Source organism: Cavia porcellus, unplaced genomic scaffold (genome assembly GCF_034190915.1).
Source record: "Cavia porcellus strain 051 isolate PalLab524CR breed Dunkin Hartley unplaced genomic scaffold, mCavPor4.1 scaffold_25, whole genome shotgun sequence".
NCBI classification, from domain to species: domain Eukaryota; kingdom Metazoa; phylum Chordata; class Mammalia; order Rodentia; family Caviidae; genus Cavia; species Cavia porcellus.
Genome location: NW_026947508.1, coordinates 47967792 through 47991782, shown reverse-complemented (window position 1 = coordinate 47991782; position 23991 = coordinate 47967792). Strand labels below are relative to the sequence as shown.

General features: G+C 37.8%; 1 protein-coding gene and 1 long non-coding RNA gene across 2 annotated transcripts in view; both read right to left on the bottom strand.

Moving 5' to 3' along the window:
• Scp2 (sterol carrier protein 2) overlaps positions 1-23991 on the bottom strand; it is a 179510-nt gene that overhangs the window by 122050 nt on the left and 33469 nt on the right. The window lies entirely within an intron of this gene.
• The window catches only part of LOC134472825 (uncharacterized), a 38754-nt gene extending 14763 nt beyond the window's left edge, over positions 1-23991 (bottom strand). Inside the window, exon 1 of the long non-coding RNA XR_010042802.1 lies at positions 1-23991. This exon is cut by the window's left edge and continues 4761 nt beyond it. This is a non-coding gene — a long non-coding RNA (uncharacterized LOC134472825).

Here is a 23991-nt window from a genome sequence, read left to right as displayed (position 1 = left end):
ATAGCTATTATCAAAAAATCAACCAATGACAAATGCTGGCAGGGGTGCAGAAAGAAAAGAACCCTTCTCCACTTTTGGTGGGAGTGTAGACTGATGCAACCACTATAGAAATCAGTATAGAGATTCTATCAGTATAGAGATAAAACTATGGCTAGAGGTCCCAGTTGATCCAGCTCTTCTCCTTCTTGATATCTTCCCCCCAAAATTAAAAGCATCACACTCAGCCAGGTATGAAAATTGTTTATCTCTATGCAGAAGATTAAAACTAGACCCTTATCTCTTACCATATACTAAATTAAAATCAAAATAGATCAAAGATGTAAACATTAAATCAGAAACATTAAACTCACTGGAAGATAAAATATGTAAAATAATGGTAGACACAGGTATAGGAAAGTATTTTCTAAGCAGTACCTAAATCATACAAGAAATAGCAGCAAGAATCAATAAATGGGATTATATCAGACTAAAAAGCTGCTGTAGAGCAAAAGAATCAATCAATGGAGTGAAGAAAAAACCTACAGAATGGGGAAATTTTTTGCCAGCTAGTCACCAGACAGAGGGCAGAATATACAAAGAACTCAAAAAAATTAAATCACCTAAAATAAAAGAACCAGTCAAGAAATGGGCAAAAGAAATGAACATTTCGCAGAGCAAGAAATACAAATGGTCAATAAATATATGAAAATGCTTAACATCTCTTGCCATTAGAGAAATGCAAATTAAAACAACCTTAAGGTTCCATCTTACTCCAGAAAGAATGGCAACCATTAAGAAATCAAATAATAACAAATGCTGGCAAGGCTGTGGTGAAAAAAAGAACTCCTGCATTCTTTGTGAGAATATAAACTAGTTCCATAATGGTTTACATTATTTCCATAACGTAAACCATCATGGAAATCAGTACGGAGATTTCTCAAAGGACTGAAATTAGAAATTCAATATGACCCACGTATCCTTGTCTTGTTAGGTATCTTCCCCAAAGAGCTTAAGACATCATACTACTGTGTTGCATGCACACCAATGTTTACAGCAACACAATTCATAATAGTTAAATCCTGGAAGCAGCCTGCATACCCATCAACAGATGATTGGTATCTATATACAGAAAATGTGGTATCTATATATAGTGGATAGTACTCAGTTATAAACAATGACACATTGACATTTCTAGATAATGGAAGCACCTGGAAAATACACTGTTGAATGAAATAAGCCAGACACACAAACTTAAATACCATATGATATCTCTCATTTGAGTGAGGGAAAGTACAAACAAGGAGAATAATAAAGGATGGATAGAAGGGGACTAGGGGACCAAGGAAACAAGTGTAAGGGTGAGGAAGAGGGAGAGAGGAAATAAGGAGAATAAAAATAGGCCATACCCAGGAACTTCACAATCTCAATTATGTAAACATTACATCCCATAGCTAAGGTTAATATCAAGAATGAAAATCAGGATAGGGAAACTGAGGGGAGGGGCGGCGGTTAAAAGAAGAAACAAGCGGTAGTATGTGCATGTAATCATTTCCCACTAAACTGCATATGACTGCAAATATTTTCTAATAGAATTTTTAAAATTTAGAAAAATCCTCTATATCTCCACTCAGCTTGAAGCAGTTACATGTGTGACCACTTCATTCCTTGTCAATGATCTGAACTTCCTGATTCAGGAGGGAAAAAAGAATGACAAAGGGTTAAAATTCTCAGCACGCAAACTTCTCTGATGACTCACTTCATTCAGAATGCACAGAAGAGTCAGAAACACTGCACAAGAGATAAGTAAATACAAAAACAATCCTTTCTTCCCATAAGCTAAAGGTCCCATAAGCATTATCCTGGGACCTCTGGGAAAAGGGCGCCAAGTATTCCAACTCCGCGGCTAACTCCAACCTGTCCCTCCCCAGTCTGTGGGGACCTGCTGCCGATAACTAAGGAGACACAAGTTCTGAAGTTCATCACCAAAATAAACCCGGAGTTTGTCTGATGGCAGCAGGTAAGTTAATCTCTTTGCTTTTGAATGTGTGAACAACGTATTTAGTTATTGGAAACATCCAGGGCCTTTAGTGCCTGCTCTGTCTCATATACTATAAGAGTTGATGGCCTTTGCTCCAAATCACTCTGTATCAAGCCTCCATCTCACACTTTAAAAACAGTTTTTACACATTCCTTTCTAGTATCCCAACCCATTCTACCCCATTAATGGAATGAGATACACTTTCAAAGTTATATTCCACCACTACCATCCAGACTCCAACCTTTGCTGCTATTCTTCTCCTATATTCTCCTTAGCCCCATCCCCACAACCCACATAAACTTACCTCACATTCTACTCCAAGCCAATCCCATTGTTTGAGGCACTGAACAACCCTCAAGTTGCTCCTCATCACAGTTCTATCAACATTAGCGTGAAAAACTCCATCACCTTCCCCAACAAGGTACCATATCCCACAGATCATTTGGGGACTCCAAGGTACTATCTCCAAACTCCTTCCTCTCTGCCAGGCTTCTTACTCCCACCAACTCTCCTTACAATACTCCTATCCTAGCTGTAAAACACCAAATGAGACCTGTGGTCTAGTTCAGGACCTATACGCAAACATTGGCGCCTCACTGCGCACCATCCCCTAGAGCCTAATCCATGAAACATTCTTCCCTCAGTACTGCCAGACACCTCACCTTACTGTTCTCAAAGATGCTTTCTCTACTGTCCCTCTTGACCCAAGTTCCCAAAATCTTTCTGCTTTTACCTGGATAGATCCAGATACAACCAATCAAAACAAAAAAAACAAAAACATGATAGGATTTCAAAGCAAGATCACAGGAAATCAGCAATGGCTACTAAGTCCCATTTTCTTCAAAATGGCTGTTTATACCATCATACATAACAAAATCAAATAAAACAATAAAACCAATTAAATAAATGAGTGAAAGCATTATAAGTTTTCAATATAACAGGAAACCAAGATTACCATAATTTACCCCATTATATTCAAATACCTGCCCCTATAATCAGACAGAGTAAAATCTAACAAAACAAGATAGAACAAAGCCAAACCTAACAAAATTGTGAAAACAATACAAGAGTTCAAGACAAGACAATAAAAAATTTAACAGTAGTTACCACCTTTCCCTCCCAGGTGCTTCCTACCCTATCTCTCTTACAATAATTATTTTGCTTTTGGATTGCATTAACTCCTTCTGTTTCTTACGCTAGGGTTCACGCATACAAGTTTGAACTGTTTCACCCATGAACATGCTCTCTAGTTGCATCCATTTACCTACAGAACCCTTGAGATCATCCTACTTTATAGTTGGGTAGCTTTTCAATGCATGAAAATACCATATCTTTCTTATCCATTCTGTGGTCAAATGGGCAAGTTACATTTACTTGTTTTTTTTTTTTTCTGGTCTCCTGTCACATGGAACAATTGTTTTCTCTCCTTTGATTTTCAGTCTATGAATTTCCTTCCCAGTTAAATGTGTTTCTTGTATACGAAGTCATACTCAAATATTTCAAGGAAAGAGACACTATGGTAACTACTATTATGTCAGGTTATCTGGTGGTGAAACACTATGATGCTTAAATTGTTCTGTTCTGACCTGTGTTGTTCTGCTGTTATGTCTTCTTTTATCTCAATCTCCCCTTTTTTTTCTAAAAAAAAATTAATTTTTTTTATTTTTTAAATTAAGGGAAAAATAAATTTAAAAATAGAGGGATATATTATACTGACTTTTTGTTTTTCTATTAATCTGATTTGAACCCCTGTGTTGCTCTCCCCATCTTGTTTTGACTGATTTTACTCTATTCTGTTTTGTTTGATAGTAACAAGTTTGAGGGTATATCCTCAAGCATAGCAATGATATTTGAAGTGTAATGTCAGATTATTTATTTGTATGTGTTCTGTTTTCCTAATGTGGGAACTCAGTGCAATAAACTTTCCTCTGAGGACAGCTTTCATTGCATCCCACAGATTCCAGAGACAGTGACCTTTGAGGATGTAGCTGTGACGTTTACCCCAGAAGAGTGGGATTTGCTGACTCCATCCCAAAAGAAGCTCTACAGAAGTGTGATGTGGGAAACATATATGAATATTAATGCTACAGGAAGAATGTGGAATAGCCAGAAAATTAATGAAGAAGACAAAAACTGCTCAAGAAGTCTAAATAATGATGAAGATAATTATTTGAGAATTGAAGAGCAGCCATATAAATGTAATAAAAATGTGGAGACCTGCAGAGATTTCCAGTCCTTTCAGAAGCATGAAATGAGGAAGACTGGAGAGAGACCCTGTCAATATGGGCAATGTGGGGAGGACAGCTCTGATCTTAAGTGAACAAACTCACCCTGGGCAGAAAACACTTGTAGGTAAGAAAAATGAGAAAGCTTACACAACACCTAACAATTTTCAAATCAACAAGAGCAATAACAGTTCAAGGAGCTTATATGTAGACAAACATTATGACAATAAATCTACTTCTTTATACCATATTGAAAAAAATGTTAGAAAAGATGATGGAGAGAAATACCATGTAACTAAGAAATGTGCAAAAACATGCTTTTATAGTAATTCCTTTAAAAAACATAAAGAAATTCACACTGGAAAGCAACTATATTTATGCAAGGTATGTGGGAAAACCTTCAGTACAGGCAGTAGCTGTCAAAGACATAAAATGATTCACACTGGGGAGAAACCCCATGTGTGCAACAAATGTGGGAAAGCGTTCAGGACATTTGATTGTAAAGCACATGGTAGAATTCACACTGGGGAAAAACCCTATGTGTGCAACAAGTGTGGGAAAGCGTTCAGGAGAGCCTACGGTTTTAAAGCACATGGTAGAATTTACACGGGGGAGAAACCCTTTGTATACAACTAATGTGGGAAATCTTTCCATCGAAGTGATAAACTTATTACATATGAAAGAATCCACACAGAAAAAACCCTATATATGCAACAAGTGTGGGAAAGCATTCAGAAGAGCTTATGATTGTAAAGCACATGGTAGAATTTACACTGGGGAGAAACCCTATGTATGCAACAAAAGTGGAAAAGCATTGAGTACATCTTCTGATTTTAAAGAACAAAATAGAATTCACAAGGGGGAAAAACCCTTTGTATGCAACTAATGTGGCAAATCTTTCCATCGAAGTGATAAACTTATTACACATGAAAGAACCCACTCAGGAAAAACCCTACGTATGCAACAAATATGGGAAAACATTCGTAAAGACTCTGATTGTAAAGCACATGATAGAGTTCACACTGGGGAGAAACGATATATATGTAAGCAATGTGGGAAATCTTTCATTCAAAATGGTACCCTTATTATACATGAAAGAAATCACATTGGATAGAACTTCTATGGATATAAACAATGTGGCAAAGCATTCAGTATGTAGAAGAGCTGAAAACAAACCCTATTTATCTATGTATGATATTAGAGATGTCTTTCAACTTTAGTAGCATCTTTGTATATAAAAGAATTCACTCTGCAAAAAAACTACCTATATGAGAAAGGAGAATATGGATTTGTTGATAAATTGTCACTTTATAAACATAAAATATCCACACTCGAAGAAACCTTATGAACATAAGGAATGTCAGAAAACTTTCCACAACCAGAGAGATTGTCACTACATGAAAAACTTCCCTCTGTATAGTAATTCTATGCATTTGAACAATGGTGAATACCATTTAGTGCACAAAAGTGCCATCAAATAGAGGGACAATGCACACAATGAAGAAATCCTCTGTATGTAGGTCATGTAGAAAAAATTTGCTGCAGTGTTTCCCTTTTGCAAGCATAAGATTCCCCTCATGCTGGGGAGTAACTGCATGTGAGAAATATTTGCTAAAAGTTCAGCTGAAAGATGCTGTTCTTCTGAGTGATGCCATATTGTTTCCTTAGCCTATGTATGCAATGTGGGAAAGCATTTAGTATTCATCATTATTGTCAAACATGTTAAACTAATCATAGTTAAGTGAAATCTTACATATGTGACTATTTTGGAAATATTTCAAACATTACTTATATAGAGGAGACCTATAAAAACACTATAAAATTATTACTGTCAATAAAGGTTCATAGAATTTTTTTGCAAAGACCCTCAAAAAAAAAAAGTTTGAGGGTATAGGCAACCACTTTGAAGGCAATAAGATTTACTATGATGCCCATTATGGTTGACTATTATCTTCTTTTAAAGTCCTTTAAGGTCTCCAATGTTTAGGTTTTATTGGTTTTGTTCTGTACTGTTTTGTTCCATTCTATTATACCTGATGAAATAGGCAACTCTTTTTAAGATAGCATGTGTTATGTCTATCCTTTGTTTGGATTAACTGCTTTGTTTTGTCATATTTAACTTTTTTCTCTTCAAAAAAAAGTAATAAGAACTGTGGGAATAATAAAACCCAAAATGTGTAATTGTTATTGTAAAAAAGAGAGGAAAAGAAAGTGATCTAAAGGATATAACTGCATGTATATTTAAGTGTGTAAGATAGAAAACCATATTACTAAGTTTTTGTTGGATCATTGAACAGAACTGTTTGCAATCTCACTGTTTGAATGTCTATTTTGTATGCTTTAATTTTGTAATTTGAACAACTATTTCTAAGATGACAATATGTAATCTATTAACTAGTGATTACTTACTATATTTTTTTCTTGAAATTCTGTATTACTTTTACCCTTTTACTATTTTTTCTTTTTAAATAAAAAAAATGTGTTTCATGTATACAGTATAGTGATGGATCTTGCTTCTTGATCCACTCTCTGTGTGTTTCTTTTATTGCTAATCTGAGGCCATCTACATTAATGGTTACAACCAGCATACACTGGTTTGTCTGTGCCCTGCTATCCTCTAGTTGTTGGCCCTCCACTTTTCCCTTTCACTCAATTGCCTATCTTGTTTGGCAATCCTCCTCTGCTGCTGTTCCTGGACCTGTGGTCGTCCTTCTCTCTTTAGAACATCCTTTAGCATTCTATGTAGGGTTGGTTTGGTAGTCATGCATTCCTTCAGTTGTTCTTTGTCATGGAAGTATCTTATTTTTCCATCAACTTTGAAAGATAATTTTACAGGGTAGATCAATCTGAGTTGGAAGTTGTTTTCTTTCAGGGTCTGAAACACTTCACTCCAAACTCTTTTTGACTTGATGGTTTGTGTTGATAAATCTGTAGATTCTGATTAGTTTTCCTTTATAGGTGATCTGTCTCTTTTCTCTAACAGCTTTTAATATTTTGTTATTTTTGCTGAATTTCTGGGATCTTGATTATTATATGTCTGGGTGTAGATTTACTTTGGTTATGACTAGTTGAAGTCCCATATGCCTCATTTATCTGCATGCCAGATCCATTTCCCATGTTTGGGAAGTTTTCTTCTATAGTTTCTGTGAATAGCCTTTTAATGTCATTTGTGTTGACTCCTGCTTCTTCACCAACACCTATCACTCTTAAATTATGCTTCTTTGCATCATCTTGCAGCCATTTAGTTGCTATTTCCTCATTCCGTGTTGTTTTTAAGAGATCTTTCCTTTCAGGATCACTAGTTGCAATCTTCAAGGCTTCACAGTCTATCTTCAGTCCCTCTCACGCAGTTTTGCCAGCTTTCAACTGAATTCTTCATTTCCTGGATCTCTCTTTGAATCTGTTTTATGCACTGTAATTCCTTTCTATATTCATTTAAGGTTTCCATCATTTTCCTATGCTCCTCTTTTTTGTCTATGTCTTCTTTAGACCTGCTGAACAATTCTTTCAGCATTCTCATGTTTGTGATTTCATCTTTTACCTGAGACACTACTTCTGATTTGACTACTTTTACAATCTCATGAAGTTGTTTCCTCACTTCAGTTCCTATCCTCTCAAAGATTTCAGGGTGTGACTTCCATTTTATTTGATGATTGTGTCTCCCAGACTTGTTCTGTGTGGGCTGGAGGTCTGAGATTGACATTCTCTTGGGTTCCTCCCAACAAGCTTGCAGGACCCTAGGCACTTCCCATTTGGCTGCCCCTGGGCAGTGTAGGAGGATTGGACAGGCACCTGGGTTCCTCTAATTCCAGACTTACAAGAAGGTAACAGGGCGTGGAGCAGGCTTCTCCAGATAGGTGCAGCTACACTGGGTCTTCCTGATGATTAAAGTTGCATGGAGATGGGGCTGCTTCTCTCAGCCTGTGTATCTACACTGGGACTTCCACGATGGTGGCTGGCACACAGAGGTGTATTTGTCTGATTCTGCTATTGGGTGATGTTTGCTTGAAGGAACCAAGAGCCTCCAATGATGGCCTACAGGTGCACAGTGCTTTCCTGGCTGTGTGTCCCTGCTCATGCTGGTCACCTGCAGGAAGAAGCCTTCCAGTGGCAAGCTCCCTGCAAGCAGAGATGGATCTGCTGGTTCTCTCTGCCTGCACTGGCTACCCTGGGAAAGAGCTTTCCAGTGGCGGCACATGGCAGGCAGAGGCAGATCTGTCTGGCTCTTTCTGCCCATGCTGTGCACCCGTAGAAAACGGCCTTCTGGTGACAGCACCCCACTGGCAGAGGTGGATCTGCCTGGCTGTCTCTGCCCACGCAACCCTTTGTATTTTGAGAGAGTCTCACTGAGTTGCCTAGACTGGGCTTGAATTTACAAAAATCTCTTGCCTCCCAAGTAGCTGAGATTATAGGCATGTGCCACACCACACCTGGCTTTTATCAGGATTTTGGAGGCAGGTCTGCAGCACCTATGATGAACTTCTTAGTAGAAAAGGTTACTTTACAGAACCAAGATGCAAAATTTTTTATAGATTATTTTTATAACAGGGATCAGAGAAGCCAAAGAAGTTGTAATAATGACAGAGAGCAAGAAATGACAGACAGAGAAGTAAAGAATGAAAACCTTGATCAGGTAAGGAAGAAAACAATAATATTTGATAAATATTTGACTAGTGAAAATACTATAAAATGTTCATGTTTGAACATGGAAGGTATTACGAGATTCTTGCCAGGAGTGAAACCTATTGAACTGAGTGCCAACAATGCAATTCAATTTTGGAAATTATAACAGACAAATTTGGAATGGAACACCAATTACAACAGAGAAAGAACAGTAAGAATCTGCCAAAAAAACTCTGCAAAAGAATTCTGGAGCATACCAGAGAACAGACAAGTAAAATATCACAAGAATCTCCTAATAAAACAGCAAGACCAGTGGGATGACAAGTATGTCCCACAAGAAAGAGAGGAAAACATGTGCTATCACTGTAAGCAATATTTGTGTACGAAATATGCTGTTTTAAGTATGAAGACTGCTTTGGGTGTAATAATTAAAATAACTGAAATTGAAGTAGTTTATTTTTGTTGTACAGCTTTATGTTTATTTTCATTGTAGTTCATATAGGGATTTATACTGTTACGTTTTAGGTTTTGTGAACAAAAAAATTGATATTGAAAATGTTGACATTTAGGAGCAACCAAAAAGATGGCGGATAGATAACAGCAACTACAGAGGCTCCCTGAGATAGCCAGCTTAGATTCCAGGAATGGTGCAGTGTGGGGAATCCTAAACAGAGAGAAATATACCCTGCCGACCCAGGAATGAAATAAGCTGAGAGAAACCAACTGGAAATGCAGTTCAGGTGCTACGACTGGAACAGCTAAAGTCTTGGTGCCGCGGCCAGAACTCATGGATTGAATTCGCTGTTGCTGCCACGCCTGAATTGGTTCCAACTCACTGGAGATGTGAACGCTCTGAGAGAGGGAATCGGCAAACTGAAATGAGAGCAGAGCTAGCTGGGATCTCTGCATCGACCTGCGGTGAGTGAGAGGAATAAAGACCTTTGCATAGACAAAGAGGCTCCAAAAGAGGACATTCTGGGACCAGGCAGACTGGCCGGAACAGGACACCGCAGTGACTTCAGTCACATATTCCCCTCTGAAGCGGGACTGGTGGGGAGCACTTGACCTGGGTGACGCCATGCCCAATAGGCTAGCCCAAACCAAGTCCCTGCGACTGGCAGTGCATCCTAACGTAGTGAAGCCTTCGGTAGGTTGACCTAGAGGGGCGGGTCCGTCATAGGTTGCCGGGGTCTGTACCTCCTAGTATACTGCAGTGGGTGGGAACGCCTAGTCAGCAGGCTTCAGACAAACTGAAATCAACAAAGAAAAAAACTGGGCCTCCTATATACGCCTGTATGGAAACAACAAAAAATATGGGAAAAGGAGGCAACAACAAAGGGTCCTCCGTCCCCAATCCTGAGAACACTGATCGAGGAAAGGTAAATGCAAAGGAGAATGAGGACAGAAAACATGCAATATTAGGCATGGCAACAACAGACATGAAGCGATATCTTTGGGATCTCATAGATAAGTTCAAAAGTGAAGTATTTAACCAAGTAAAGCAAGATATACGTAGAATAGTTAAAGAAATGCTAAGCACCTCCCAAGAAAAAACAGATGGTAGAATGAAGAACAAAAAAAAGTGGGGGGAGAATTATTTGATGGAGAAAATAGAGAAAACATAGAATACATGAAGCAGGTTTAAAGAGATTACCAGGAAACTAAAACCTCTATTGAAAGCTGGCATAACAGCTTGAAAGATACTAAAGATAGATTATATGAACTGGAGGACAGATTTGTAATTGGGAACATGAAAGGAAAAACTTTTTAAAAATAACAAGGAAATAAGCAGTAACAATACAAAGGCTAGAAAATGACAAGAGGATATATAACTTAAGAATAAAGAATGTAAATGAAGAAGCAGGGGTACAAACAAATGAACTGAAAAGGCTATTCACAGAAATAATCAAGGAAAACTTTCCAAACATAGGAAAGGTAAAGATGCTCAGATGTATGAGGCATACAGAACTCTAGCCACGTACAATCAAAACAGAATGGGCTGGAGATTTAGCTCAGCAGCATAAGCGCCTGCCTTGCAAGGAGGCAGTTGTGAGTTCGATCCCCGGGACTGATGAAAAGGAAAAAGACAAAAAACAGAACTATACCCAGGCATGTAATAATCAAGATTCCAGAAATCCAATATAAGAACAGAATATTAAAAGCTGTCAGAGACAAGAAACAGATCACTTACAAGGGAATAACGATCAGAATTACAGCAGACTTCTTGGCACAAACCATGAAATCTCGAAGAGCATGGGGCGAATAATCCAAGCTTTGAAAGACAATAACCCCCAGCCAAGATTGATATATCCTGTACAACTGTTCCTAGAAATTAATGAAGAAACAAGGTGCTTCCAAGATAAAAAGGAACTGGGGGAATTTGCAAACACCAATCCAACTCTACAGAGAATAGTGCAGGACATTCTAAAAGAGAAAAGTACCAGAATTCCAGAAATAATGGCAGAGAAGCTACAATGAATGGAGCAGAAAGTGAAATGAAGAAGACAAACTGACAACTAATGACAGAAAAAGAGCTCAACAGAAATGAGGCAAAGAAGGTTGGATATAATTTCTAATAGAGATGGCCTAGACATACTTAACTTAAGGAAAAAAAGAGGATCACAGGCAGAGTGGATCAAGAGGTAGGGTTTGCCAAGAGGCTCTCTATAGGAAATATAATTAGCCTGAAGAAGGTTATATGAACCAAAACTCTATAGGAAATATAATTAGCCTGAAGAAGGTTATATGAACCAAAATCAAATATGATAAAACAGAACTCGATGTGATAGGGAACCAGAAAGTAATAGGGGTAACTAGACCAGTATTTATGGATAGGTTGAACAGACAGGCTTTAATAAATGAAGAAATATAACTAGAAATGCAGCCCAGGAGTAAAAAAGTTCAGGAACACTTAGGAAAATAGCAGGTCGTGCCCCCCACATACAAAACCATGAGTGTTGGGGAGACCCAAAAATACACAGTTCATTCTGGGGGAATAAAGGGGAGAAATAGTCTTCAAAAAAAAAAAAAACATCAGAGTGATCATATTTAATTTCCTATTAATTCAATCAGGATCCCTGTATGACTTATACTGTTGTATCATGATTGATTTCGTTAAATCTGATTTGTTTGATTGCTGCTTATTATTGACAGATTTTATTCAAAACTCTAAGGTTATTGGTATCAAGTTGAGGAGTATAGACAACTATACTGAAAATGACAATGATTCACCACAATATCTATTCTGATTTGATTACTACCTGTTTTTGTAGCTCTACATAATCTACAAAGTTGTATTGCTGTTAATCCTGTTATGTACTGATATGCTCAAATATACTTTATCTGATGATTTAGCCTATTCTGTTGAGTGATAAAAAGAAACAGCACAGTGACCATGGTAGAACTCCTTATACAGCAGATTTATATGTCTTTTTAGTTTTATGTGTCTATAGGAAAAAGTTTAATTCTGTCCTGCTTTGTTCTGTTTCTCCCTCTAATATAGAAAGGATATAAATACATGTTAAGACTCATGCTTGTGGACTTCCAGGAGAACATGGCAGACAGATAACAGATACTACGGAGGCTCTCTGAAAGGCTTGGTTCAGAAGTCAGGAAGGGTGCGGAGTAAGGAGATATAAGCAGGTGGAGATATGCTCTGCTGACTCAGGAACGAACTGGGCTGAGAGAAACCAAATTGGAATACAGTCCTGGTGCTAAAACAGGAACAGAAAAGCCTCAGTGTGGAGGCTGGACCCCGCGCCATTAGAAGCCGCGATTTGGGTTTCCCGCCCCTACAGTGGCTCGGCAAGGAGAGAGAGACGCGCGGAAGCTCTGAGAACGGGGGTCTGCGAACGGAGTCGAAAACAGGACGGGCAGGGAGGCGTGCACTGGCTTGTGGTGAGGTGAGTGAGAGAAACTGACACTCTACCACAGTCTGACCCCAGCGGAGGACTTTCTGGGCCCGGGCAGTCCTGCGGGAGCAGGGCGCGGTGGCAATTCCAGCCACATATCCCCCTCTCGGGCGGAATTGGTGAAAAGTGCCTGGCCTGCGTGATGCTGCTGGCGGACCTGGTAGGCTGGCCCAACCCAGATCCCAGAGCCTGACAGTGGCCGGGAGGGGCGGGCCCCGCATAGGCTGCCTGGTCCGTAACTCCCTGGTGCGCTGTGGTGGGCGGGAACACCTAACCGGCACAATTCGATCAGGCTGTGGCTGACAGGGAGAGAAGCTGGGTCTCCTATATAAGCTTGCATATATAAGGAACAGAGAATATGGGAAAAGGCAGCAACAAGAAAGGCTCCTTGGCCCCCAATTCTGAGAAACAGGCAATAGCGGACACTGCACCAATAGACATAAAGTGCCATATAGAGAGCCTCATAGAATCAATTCATGAATAAAGTTATCAATGACCTGAAGCTAGAAGTATGCAGAATAGTTGGAGAAATGCTAAGTACCACCCAAGAAAAAACAGATGGTGGAATGGAAGAACAGAAAAAGAGGAGAGAATTGTTTGATGGAGAAAATACAGAAAGCACACAATATGTGAAGCAGGTTCAAAGGGACTACCAAGATACTAAGAAGTCTATCTAAGACTGGCATAACAGCTTGAAAGAAACTAAGGACAGACTATCTGAACTGGAGGGCAGACTTGTAATATGGGAGAATGAAATGAAAAACTTAAAAATAACAAAGAAACAAACAGCAATAATACAAAGACAAGAAGATGATAAGAGGATCCATAACTTAAGGATTAAGAACATAAAAGAAGAAGTAGGGACACAAACAAGTGAACTACAAAAGCTACTCACAGAAATAATCCAGGAGAATTTTCCTAATTTAGCAAAAGGTAAAGATACTCAGATGTATGAGGCATACAGGTACCAGCTACCTACAACCCAAACAGAGCAACACCCAGGCATATAATAATAAAAATTCCAGAAACTCATACAAGAACAGAATATTAAAAGCTGTCAGAGAAAAGAAACAGACCACTTACAAGGGAACACCCATCAGAATTACAGCAGATTTCTCGGCACAAACCATCAAATCACGAAGAGTGTGGGGGGAAATAATTCAAGCTTTGAAAGATAATAACCTCCAGCCAAGATTGATATATCCTGCACAACTGTCCCTGGAAATTGATGGAAAAACAAGGTGCTTCCAGGATAAAGAGGAACTGGGGGAATTTGCAACCACCAATTCAACTCTACAGAGAGTATTGCAGGATATTCTAAAAAAAGAAAAATACAAAGAATTCAGAAATAGTGGCGGGGAGGCCACAACGAATGGAGCAGAGAACAAGAGCTCAACAGAAATGAGGCAGAGAAGATTGGATGATAGGAACAGCTATTTTGGAGAAAATGACGTCTTAATAGGTAATACTGATTTAGTATCATCTTGTTTTGAAGTCTCATCTAGCTTTTGTTCTTCTGTCTAAAATCGTCTAAATAGGTTGTATCTTATTGGATTTTATTATGTACGATAGTATAAGCAAAAACCTTTTAAAGACAAGGAGATTATACAGAAACCATTGTTCATTTTCTGTTAGTCGATTCTAAATACTCTGTAATGCTGTCATTCTCTTAAATGGTTTTACATTGTTTTGATATACTTAATGCTACAGTATACGAAGTTGTACTCAAGGATTTCAAGGAAAGAGACAATATGGTAACTACTTTTAAGTCAGGATTATCTGGTGGTGAAACACTATTCTGCTTAAATGGTTATGTTTTGATCTGCGCTGTTTCGCTGTTATGCCCTCTTTTATCTCAATCTCCACTCCATTATTTACTTTTTTATTTTTATCCTTTTAATTAAAGGAAAAAAAATAGCAGGATATATTATAGTAACCACTTTGACTTTCCATTATCTCGATTTAAAGCCCTGTATTACTCTCACCATCTTGTTTTTGACTGATGTTCCCCTATTCTGTTTTGCTGGATAGTATCAGGTTCGAAAGCTTAGGCATCAGCTGTGAAGATAAAGAGATTCATTATAACGCCCATTCTCGTTGACTTTTATCTACTTTTGAAGACCTACAATGTCTCCAATGTTTTGGTTTTGTCGGTTTTATTCTTTACTGTTTTGTTCAATTGTATTATAACTAATGATATAGGCAATTCTATTAGAGATAGCAGGAGGCATTATGGTAACCATTGTTGATCACCTTGTATTATGTTTTTACATTATCTATTATGTCCACCCTTTTGACTTGACTGATTATGTTCCGTTATGTCACATTTGGTTTTACTCTATTCCAAAAAAGTAATAAGAACCGTGGGAGCAATGAAACCCAAAATGTGTAATAGTCATGATACAAAAGAGAGGAAAAGAAAGTGCTCTAAACTATATAACTGCATCTATATTTAAGTGTATAAGATAGAAAATGATATCACAGAGTTTTATTGGATCATTGAACAGAACTGTTTGCAGTATCATTGTTGGAATGTCCACTTTACAAACTTTAATTTTGTGACTTGAACAATTATTTCTAAGATGACAATATGTAATCCATTAACTACTGATTTCCTACTGTTTATTTTTTTTCTGTAAATCTGTATAACTTGTACCCTTTCTCTGCTTTTTTTTTTCTTTTCTCCTTAAATAAAATTTAAAAAAAGACTCATGCTTGCATAAAACCTATAAACAGTTTATGAGAACTAATCTTATGACACATGATGAAATGCACAAATACTTTGAAGGAAAGAAAGGGCACTACAGTACTCAGTGCTGATTCCAGAGTGTATGATGTGAAATCCAGCAATATTATTAATCTTTGTTCAGAAGGATTTTAATCTAGTAAGTTTTGTTAGGCCTCAACATAAATGAAGATACGGATAAATGCATACATGTCTAAGTGTATAGGATTGATAGCCATATTACTTAGTTTTTGTTGGATAGTTGAACAGAACTGTTTGCAGTCTCCCTGGTTGAATTTCCATTTATATGTTCCACTTGTGTATCTTGAACAACTATTTGTGGGGGGACAATATGTATATATCAACTAGTGATTTATTACTGTTTATTTCTTTTCTTTGAAAGTATATACGATTTCTGCACGTTTTCGGTTTTGTTTCGTCTTTCTTTAATAAAAAAATAAAAAAACAAGAAAATGTTGACATTTATTATAAACATTAAATAAATATTTAATACTTTACTTTATTGATACTCTATTTTCCTGGTACTTAAGAATTCTTAGAAGGTTATTCATGTTCACTTTTGGTGGCCTGAGATGTCATGTAAGAAATCTGCAGGGTCTAGAGAAGTCATAGGAAGGCCAAAAGGAAAGGCCAATCACAGAGAAGGCAGCTCTGAGACAGACCGACAAAGAAAAAGAGAGACAAAGAGAAAAATTCAGTTATTTCAGCCCCCCAGCGGAGCCTAGCTTCCCAGTGGAACCCATGAGGCATTGGGTATATGAGTATTCATTTTCGATGTTCCAATCCATGTGAACCCGCAGATAACCCCCTGGCCAGCATCCTATAGTATAGAAGAATTGTTTAGCTGGGTGCAGTCACTTATAAAATTGTAAGCAATAAGTTCCTCATTGTCTTAAAAATCATTAAATTTGGGGGTGACTTTATGGAGCAATAAATAACGAAACAGTGGAGGAAGGGATCTTAGGCTGCATTACATGATATAGTTTCCCTCGATGTCCTGATTCTGAAATGATCTCTCTGTGTCTGTCTCTCTCTCTCTCTCTCTTCTCTGCCTCTCTCTTGCTTTCTCCCTAGTAGAGACAAAACCCAAAGTCTTGAACATGCTAGACAAATGCTCTGCCACTGAGCTACACTCCTAGCCCACTGCTGCTCTCTCTGTACTTAAGATTCAAGAGCCCTATAGTTTAGAAATTTGTATGTCAAATTTATCAATGAATAGTGACCTTAATATCTTAATTGTAACATTCAAGATATATACCCTGATATAGTTCAAGCATAAAATTTGGCATTGTGATGATCCCTTGGTCTACTATCTTGACTCCAGGCAGAAAACTTTTCTAGGAAATTTTCTTTCTTATCTTTTTCTGTAAAATCTGTTTGTAGTTTTTAGGAGTAGAATTAAAATTTCTTCTGCAGAATTCTTCCAGCAGGTATATGAATCACTACTGAAGTCATTCTTGGCTGCTAATGATTTTAATAAGATTACATTACAAATGACCAATTACAAATTATAATTAATTCATTAAAATAAATAAATTTGGGCTTTCAGTTGGCAGTCTGTTGAGGTCTCCATGACCTTCCTTCTAAAAGCTCATTACAATTTAAAGATGAAAATGTGTAATGTTCTTGAAAATTAACGCTGATGAACAACATGCTATGATACTGTAATTTTCTAGACACAATAAAATTTGTAAAAATTAGAAAATAGAAACAATCCTAAAAAATAAGTATTTGTATTAGACTTCCTACACTCCTTACTCTCAAAGGGCTACATCACAGTCAACAGCCTTGGCAAACTCTTTCAGAAATATTTCACTAACTTCTCTAAATTCTCTACAACCACCCACCCAATTATTAGTCCCATCACCCTTGACACTCCCCTTTTCTATAGGCCTCCCTTTGTGTAGACCATAAGCCAACACTTAACAGTCCCTTCAGAGTATCAGTTTTATCTTACCTTTTCTCACCTGAGGCAAATTGAAAAGTACACCCAACCCAACTGGTTTTCCAGAGCAACCACTATGTCAGTCTTTTCCCCACATCTAATTACTGATAAGCCCTCTAACCTTTTCTATGGGATCTCATTAACATCTCACCCTTCAATAACTACATTAATTCAATATATAATAGGGGCCTCCTTGGCTGGTTCCATCTTGGTGGAATGAGAGCCAAGTCCTTCATTCAGGGAACCTATATTTTGGGGTTTTTTTGTTTTGTTTTGTCTTTTTGAGACAGGATCTCACCATGCAATTGAGACTGGCCTTAAATTCACTGGCCTCGCCTCAAACTTGCAGTGATCCTCCTGCCTCAGCCTCCCATGTGTTGCAGTGCTGGGATTACAGATGTGCACTACATTTCTAGTTAGGGAACCTACACTTTCCAACACCTTTTATCCCTATACCTTATGACTTGCCTATTCTAATCAAGAATCTTTTTCCTTAGGGGCTGGAGATTTAGCTCAGTGGCATAAGCGCCTGCCTTGCAAGCAGGCCGTCTTGAGTTCGATCCCGGTACCGATAAAAAGGAAAAAGACAAAAAAAAAAAAAGAATCTTTTTCCTTGGCAGTCAGGATTCCTATCTGTGCCTGCTCACTAACTGGACAGGAACATGTGCGTTAGTCTATTCCCCAATATCAACACTGCCTCCAACAACCAGCCCTCCCGGTCCCCTTCACAGACCACAGCCACCCAAAAAGGGAAGTCACTCAAATAGCATGAGTATCCACAGTGATGCCCTCTAGGGTGGGAGGACAGACCAGTTCTATGATATTCTACTGAAGCTTATCACAGGACCTGCAGGAGAACCTCAATAAAATTTCACAACACCTAATTGTTGTACTTTAAGAAAATAGCTTCATTATATGTGTATTATAGCAAACCTGCAATGTGGCTTACTAAATGTAGTTTTTTTATCCTTTTTCCCTAACTGATATGTTAAGTGACCTAATTGATATGTTGAGCAATACTCTCCTCTGTAAAGGATTGCAAGAATCTCACCTAATTGATATGTTAACCATTGTTGCCCTCTACAAACTACAGAAGTTGTGCTAAAACAAGCTAACAAGGGTTGTTAATCACTGTTACGCGCCTCTATTCTCCGCTAAAGAGCTAAAGAATACTAGAATGGCCCATTAATTTACACTTGTTTAAAGTAACCTGCTTGTGTGCAGAGAGATTTGCGTATGAGTTTAACCCTTTACCCTGACCTTGACACATAACCGCCGTTTTCTGTTCTGTAAGGCGCCTTATTGCCTCCCTCTCCCCTCACCTATCTTTCTAGGCCATAAAGAATTTGGATTTCTGGTGACCTCTTCCCGACCCAGTGATGATCTGTCATAAAATGAGCCTACCCCAATTTTAAGAACTGTTTAGCTTCAAAGAAATTACCGGGAAATACTATGGCCCAAACCCCAATCGGTGCTTTCCTTTTGTTCTGTATGCATCAAATGAGTTAGATATCAGATCTTTGTAAAACTTAAGTTTCAGCTTCTTGTAACTCTTGACCCCTTCGCACCCACTAGCGAAAACAAGCTGTCCTGGGATAATTAACTGTCCACTTTCTTCTCCAAATATTGCTGCAGATGTGCCACTCCGAGATAATGTCAGTCTGTAGGACGGGAGTAATTTGAGAAACACCAGGAACTCCCGAGATTGTCAGAGCTAAGTGGACAGCAATACAGTTTCCAGACTTGGGTCAACAAGTTTGATGGCTCTGCAGGTTTTTTTGTTTCTCCCCCCACCCTTTTTCTCCAGCCTCTTTTTAAAGTCCTCCCTTCAGTCTCTGGGACACAGTCTCCAAATTGGTCCCAGAGACTTGTCACCAGGCCTGGAAATAAAGCCTTTGCCACCTAAATTTTCGGTCTCTTGTTTCCTTGGATTTCATACCGGGGCACGAGTTATAACACTAATCAAGATCCAGGACCAGTGGGACCATTCCTTTTCTATACCGTCATGTACTTCATCCAAACAGCACTCCAAAAGCTTCCCCAACCAGGTGAATGACACCCTTCTACTGAAAAACTCAGACACCAACAAATCCCTCGTGATGGGAAGAAATACAAACCTAGATAGCACCCCAGACAGCAGGAAGTAACCAGAGAACAAGCAAGACACTTTCCAATCTTCCTTTCCCTGTCACCAACATTCCTCTCTTAATTTTTTAATTTTTTTATTATCTTTTACTATCTTTTAGTATAAAAAAAGACAAAATTATTATCCTGAAGCTCTGCCTAACAGCTTAACTTGCAACCTAGGTTCAAACCAGCTCACTAAAACAATTGAAATTTAAACCTGCCAACTTTCTCTCCCCGCCCTGATTTCAATTTCTCATACAGGGTCATAGACACCCATACCATACTTTTCAAATGAAAATATGTGCTTAGCATAATGTGCATCTCAGTAGCTGCACTGGAGGAATATAGAAAGCAATCCTTATGTTCACACAACATTATGAATGGCAAGGTATATGCATGTGTGTCAACTGCAAATGGGTAAGTTTTACCTATGTTCTGTGCTGTTAATTTTGTGGGTTTTATTTTGGTTTTGATTTCATTTTTTTGTTTGTTTGTTTTGTTTTTTATTTATTTTTTTTTTGAGACAGGGTTTTGCTATGGAGTTCAGGCTGGCCTCAAACTCACAGCAATCCTCCTGCCTCAGCCTCTGCAGTGCTGGGATTATAGGTGAGAGCCATTATGCCTGGTGTATAACCTTTTTTTAATTAAATGTTTTCTATTTATTTTTCTTGAAGAATCAGCCCAGTTTAGTACAGTGTCTCATGAAAATCCACTTTTATAACTTTAGGGTAAAGGTGAAAGTGACTTGGCTACCACTAATGACTCAGATCATGTAAGCCAAAGAGACCAGCAACATATGACAGATAGGACAGACAGATTTATGGCAGACAGAGAAGTGCAGGATGAAGATCTTAATTCAAATGAGGAAGAAAATAGAAACATAAATAAATATTTGACTAGTCAAAATGCTACAAAATGGTCATGTATACCTGACTGATCCAGTGCTAGAACAAGGTCAAAAATGTTATTAGGTTCTTGCCAGGGATCCTACTGCACAGAATGCCAACACATTCTGTAATTCAATGTTGAAATTGTTAGTAGTGTTCAATATGCTACAAGATGTTTGAAATACACTAATAATGAAATACAAGAAAACATTCAATATGCATCAATAATAATACTCAAAAATACATGACACTTTACTATCCAAACTAAAAGCAAGCCTTCATAGCAGCACATTATCATTCTAATTATCACAATCTAAAGAATATGTGGAAAAGCAACATGGTGTTGGGATTTTTAGAATGACACTCAAAACACTTGGTTTCCTTCCAAATTTCTTATGCTTTGACCACAAACAGACCTGCCAAGAATGGAGAAAAAAGGGCCAGGATTTATCTCAGTACCATAAATACCTGCCTGACAAGCATGAGGTTGTGAGTTTGATTCCTGGTACTAAAAAAAAAAAAGACTGAAAAAAATCCAACAATCTGACTTCTATTCACCCACTGGTTGCAAGTTTTGTTTTGACCTGAATTGAAGAACAACTTGCATCATTTTGCGATTGTTGAAGTTTTTTGGCAATATACGCCAAGTAAACTTCCCAAATACAGTGTAAAAATAAAGGCCATGATAGATATAAAAACATTTTATACCATGCATTTGGAAATTGTTCTTGGAACTCAGATGTTTCTTCATGTAGTAATAAACAGGATGAGTTTGTGAATGGACTTCTTAGATATACTTCAAAAAGTAACGCAAATGTCACATTTGAAAATTGGTTTACCAGTTACCCATTAATGTATTTGCCAAAAGCATATCAGCTGCCCAGCACAGGAACTATTTCAAGAACAAAGCTGAGATTCCTGAAAAAAATGTTGCAAATTCATGATAGAATAATGTATAGAACAATCTTTGGATTTCAGATAGACTTAACATTGGTCTCCTATATGTCAAAGAAAAACAAAAGTAGTAATGATACTGTCAACATTACACCATGAGGATATGATTAATAGTGAGGCCAGGCATGGTGTACACGCCCCCCAGGAGGATCCTGTGAGTTCAAAGTCAGCCTGTACTAGTTCAAGCCTAGCTCTTGAAACTAATAAACAAACAAAGATAGAAAGTGAATCTTTAACACAAATGAAGCCAGAAGGCTCACATTTTACAACAAAATGAAAGGCAGAGTAGACGCTGTTGATTGAGTTATAAGCAACTATGATATTACTCCAAACACAAAATATTGGCCAGTAGTTGCATTTACTCCATCCTATATATGTGAAGCTAAATAATTTCATAGTTTACAAAGAAAATGACAAAGCACAAAAAAATCACAGAGAAATTTTCTTAGAGGACTGGACTGGAAATGATAATCAATTACAACAAAGGAAGAATGATACGTATATGCCCAAAGAACTCCAAAGAGCACACTGGTGGACAGATAAAACATCACAAGAAACTCCAAGGGAAACAGGAAGACCAACACGATGTCAGATAGGTCCTACCAAAGAAGACAGAAATACAAAACGCATGTGCTATCAGTGTGATACTTGTGTATGGAACACACTGTTCTCATGTATTTGAAAACTGCCTCTGGTGTAATAACTGAAGTAAAGACGATTTCTACAGTAGAGTTTGGTATGTGTTTTCATTGTAGTTCACATAGGAATTTATTTCCACTGTTGCTTTTTAGATCTTGTTAGCAGGTAAACAGTTGATGTTGAAAATGTTGATATTTGGGGCTGGGGATTCAGTTCAGCGCATAAGCGCCTGCCTTGCAAGCGGGCGGTCATGAGTTCGATCCCCAGGACCAATAAAAAAAAAAAAAGTTGATCTTTATTCTAAACACTCAGTATATAGTTGATATTTTATTTTACTGACATTTTATTTTCCTGCTAAGTGGACACTGTATACTATAATAGGAAATTTCTGACAAAAGAGAAAAACAAGAAGTGACAAGTATAGGTTGCAAAACATGAGAAGAAAGCTAAGCCCACATGCTGCCAGTGTAAGTGAGACCTGTGCATGAACCGTGTTAAAGATGGCCTTGGGTATGATAACTGAAGCAAAGACAGGATGGTAGAATTTTGTTTGAATTTTCATTGGAATTCACGTAGGAATTACTTTCTGCTGCTATTTTTTAGATCTTGTAAGTAGGTACATGATTGCTGTTGAAACTGTCGATCTTTATTCTACACTCTCATTCCATATTGAAAATTTAATATTTTATTACATTCTCTTTTCCTGTTACATATACATTGCTTAATATAATAAAGCTCATAAAATTAAAATTAATAATTCATCAATAGCAATACTTTTGAAAAGTAAGCATGTGTGTTATGTACCCCATTAATTACGCTTTTTCTAAAAATTTGCCATGATGCCCGTTGGGCTACAAGATGCCACCCTACCTCGCAGAGGCTGGCTAAAGTAGAGATTTCAATGCCCTCACATGCTGTTGTGTTATACAGTAAATCTTTCTGCCTCTGTGGGTCATCTCTGGGTCTTACACCCTTAGTTTCTGCTCAGGACTAAGGCAAATTATCCCTGTAATCTCATAAAAGTAGACAGCTGTACTCCAGTTCATCCTTACCCAAAGGGTTTACCTCTACACACAGAGTCCTAGCTTAATGTGGAGAACAGGTATGAAACTGACAGAGGGAGGGCCTGAGCTTCGATTGCTTTCTCCTTCATTCCAGCCAGCAGTAAAACTGAGGCTCACAGCTTTCTGATCACCAAAGGCCTTGAAAGCAAGAGAAACTTCAAATATCAACATTAATTCTCTGGTACCCACCAGTAGTTCTGCTATGCTGTTGTCATTCTTCAATGCCTTTAGGGCTTTTACATATTCTGTCCAAATATTTCACTTGGCATCTGAGGAAGAACTGACTCAAATAGTATGCCTTGCCATTACTAGAATCAGTGGTGTTACTCTTTCCAGTTTGTCAAATGAGTGATTTTCAATTAAATAGATGCACTAATCTCAAATTCAATCATTCAAACTCTTCTATCATTTGTAAAATAAAGAGTTTGAACTAGTTAGGCATGGGTAGCACAGACATATAATAATCCCAAACACTCTAGAAGGCTAAAGTAAGAGGATCAAGACTAGCCCAGGCACTTTGGGACTTAGCAAGACCCTGTCTCAAAATTTAAAATAAAAATTAGTCTGGGGATGTAGTTCAGTGTGAAGATCTTGGGTTTGAATCCCTAGCATCAAGACTTTGAACTAAGTATCTCTAAGATTCTTCACTATTCTGATACACCAGACGTAAGTACACATAGATGGTATCACCTTTTACCTTTTGGTTAAATCACCTTATTAAATAACTATGCAAATAAATAAATAAATATGCTAAATTATGTTTTACGTTGCTTACTAACAGACTATTTATGGTAATCAGATGGGCAAAATCTTCTCATAGTATTATAACAATTATTAAATAATAATAAATGAG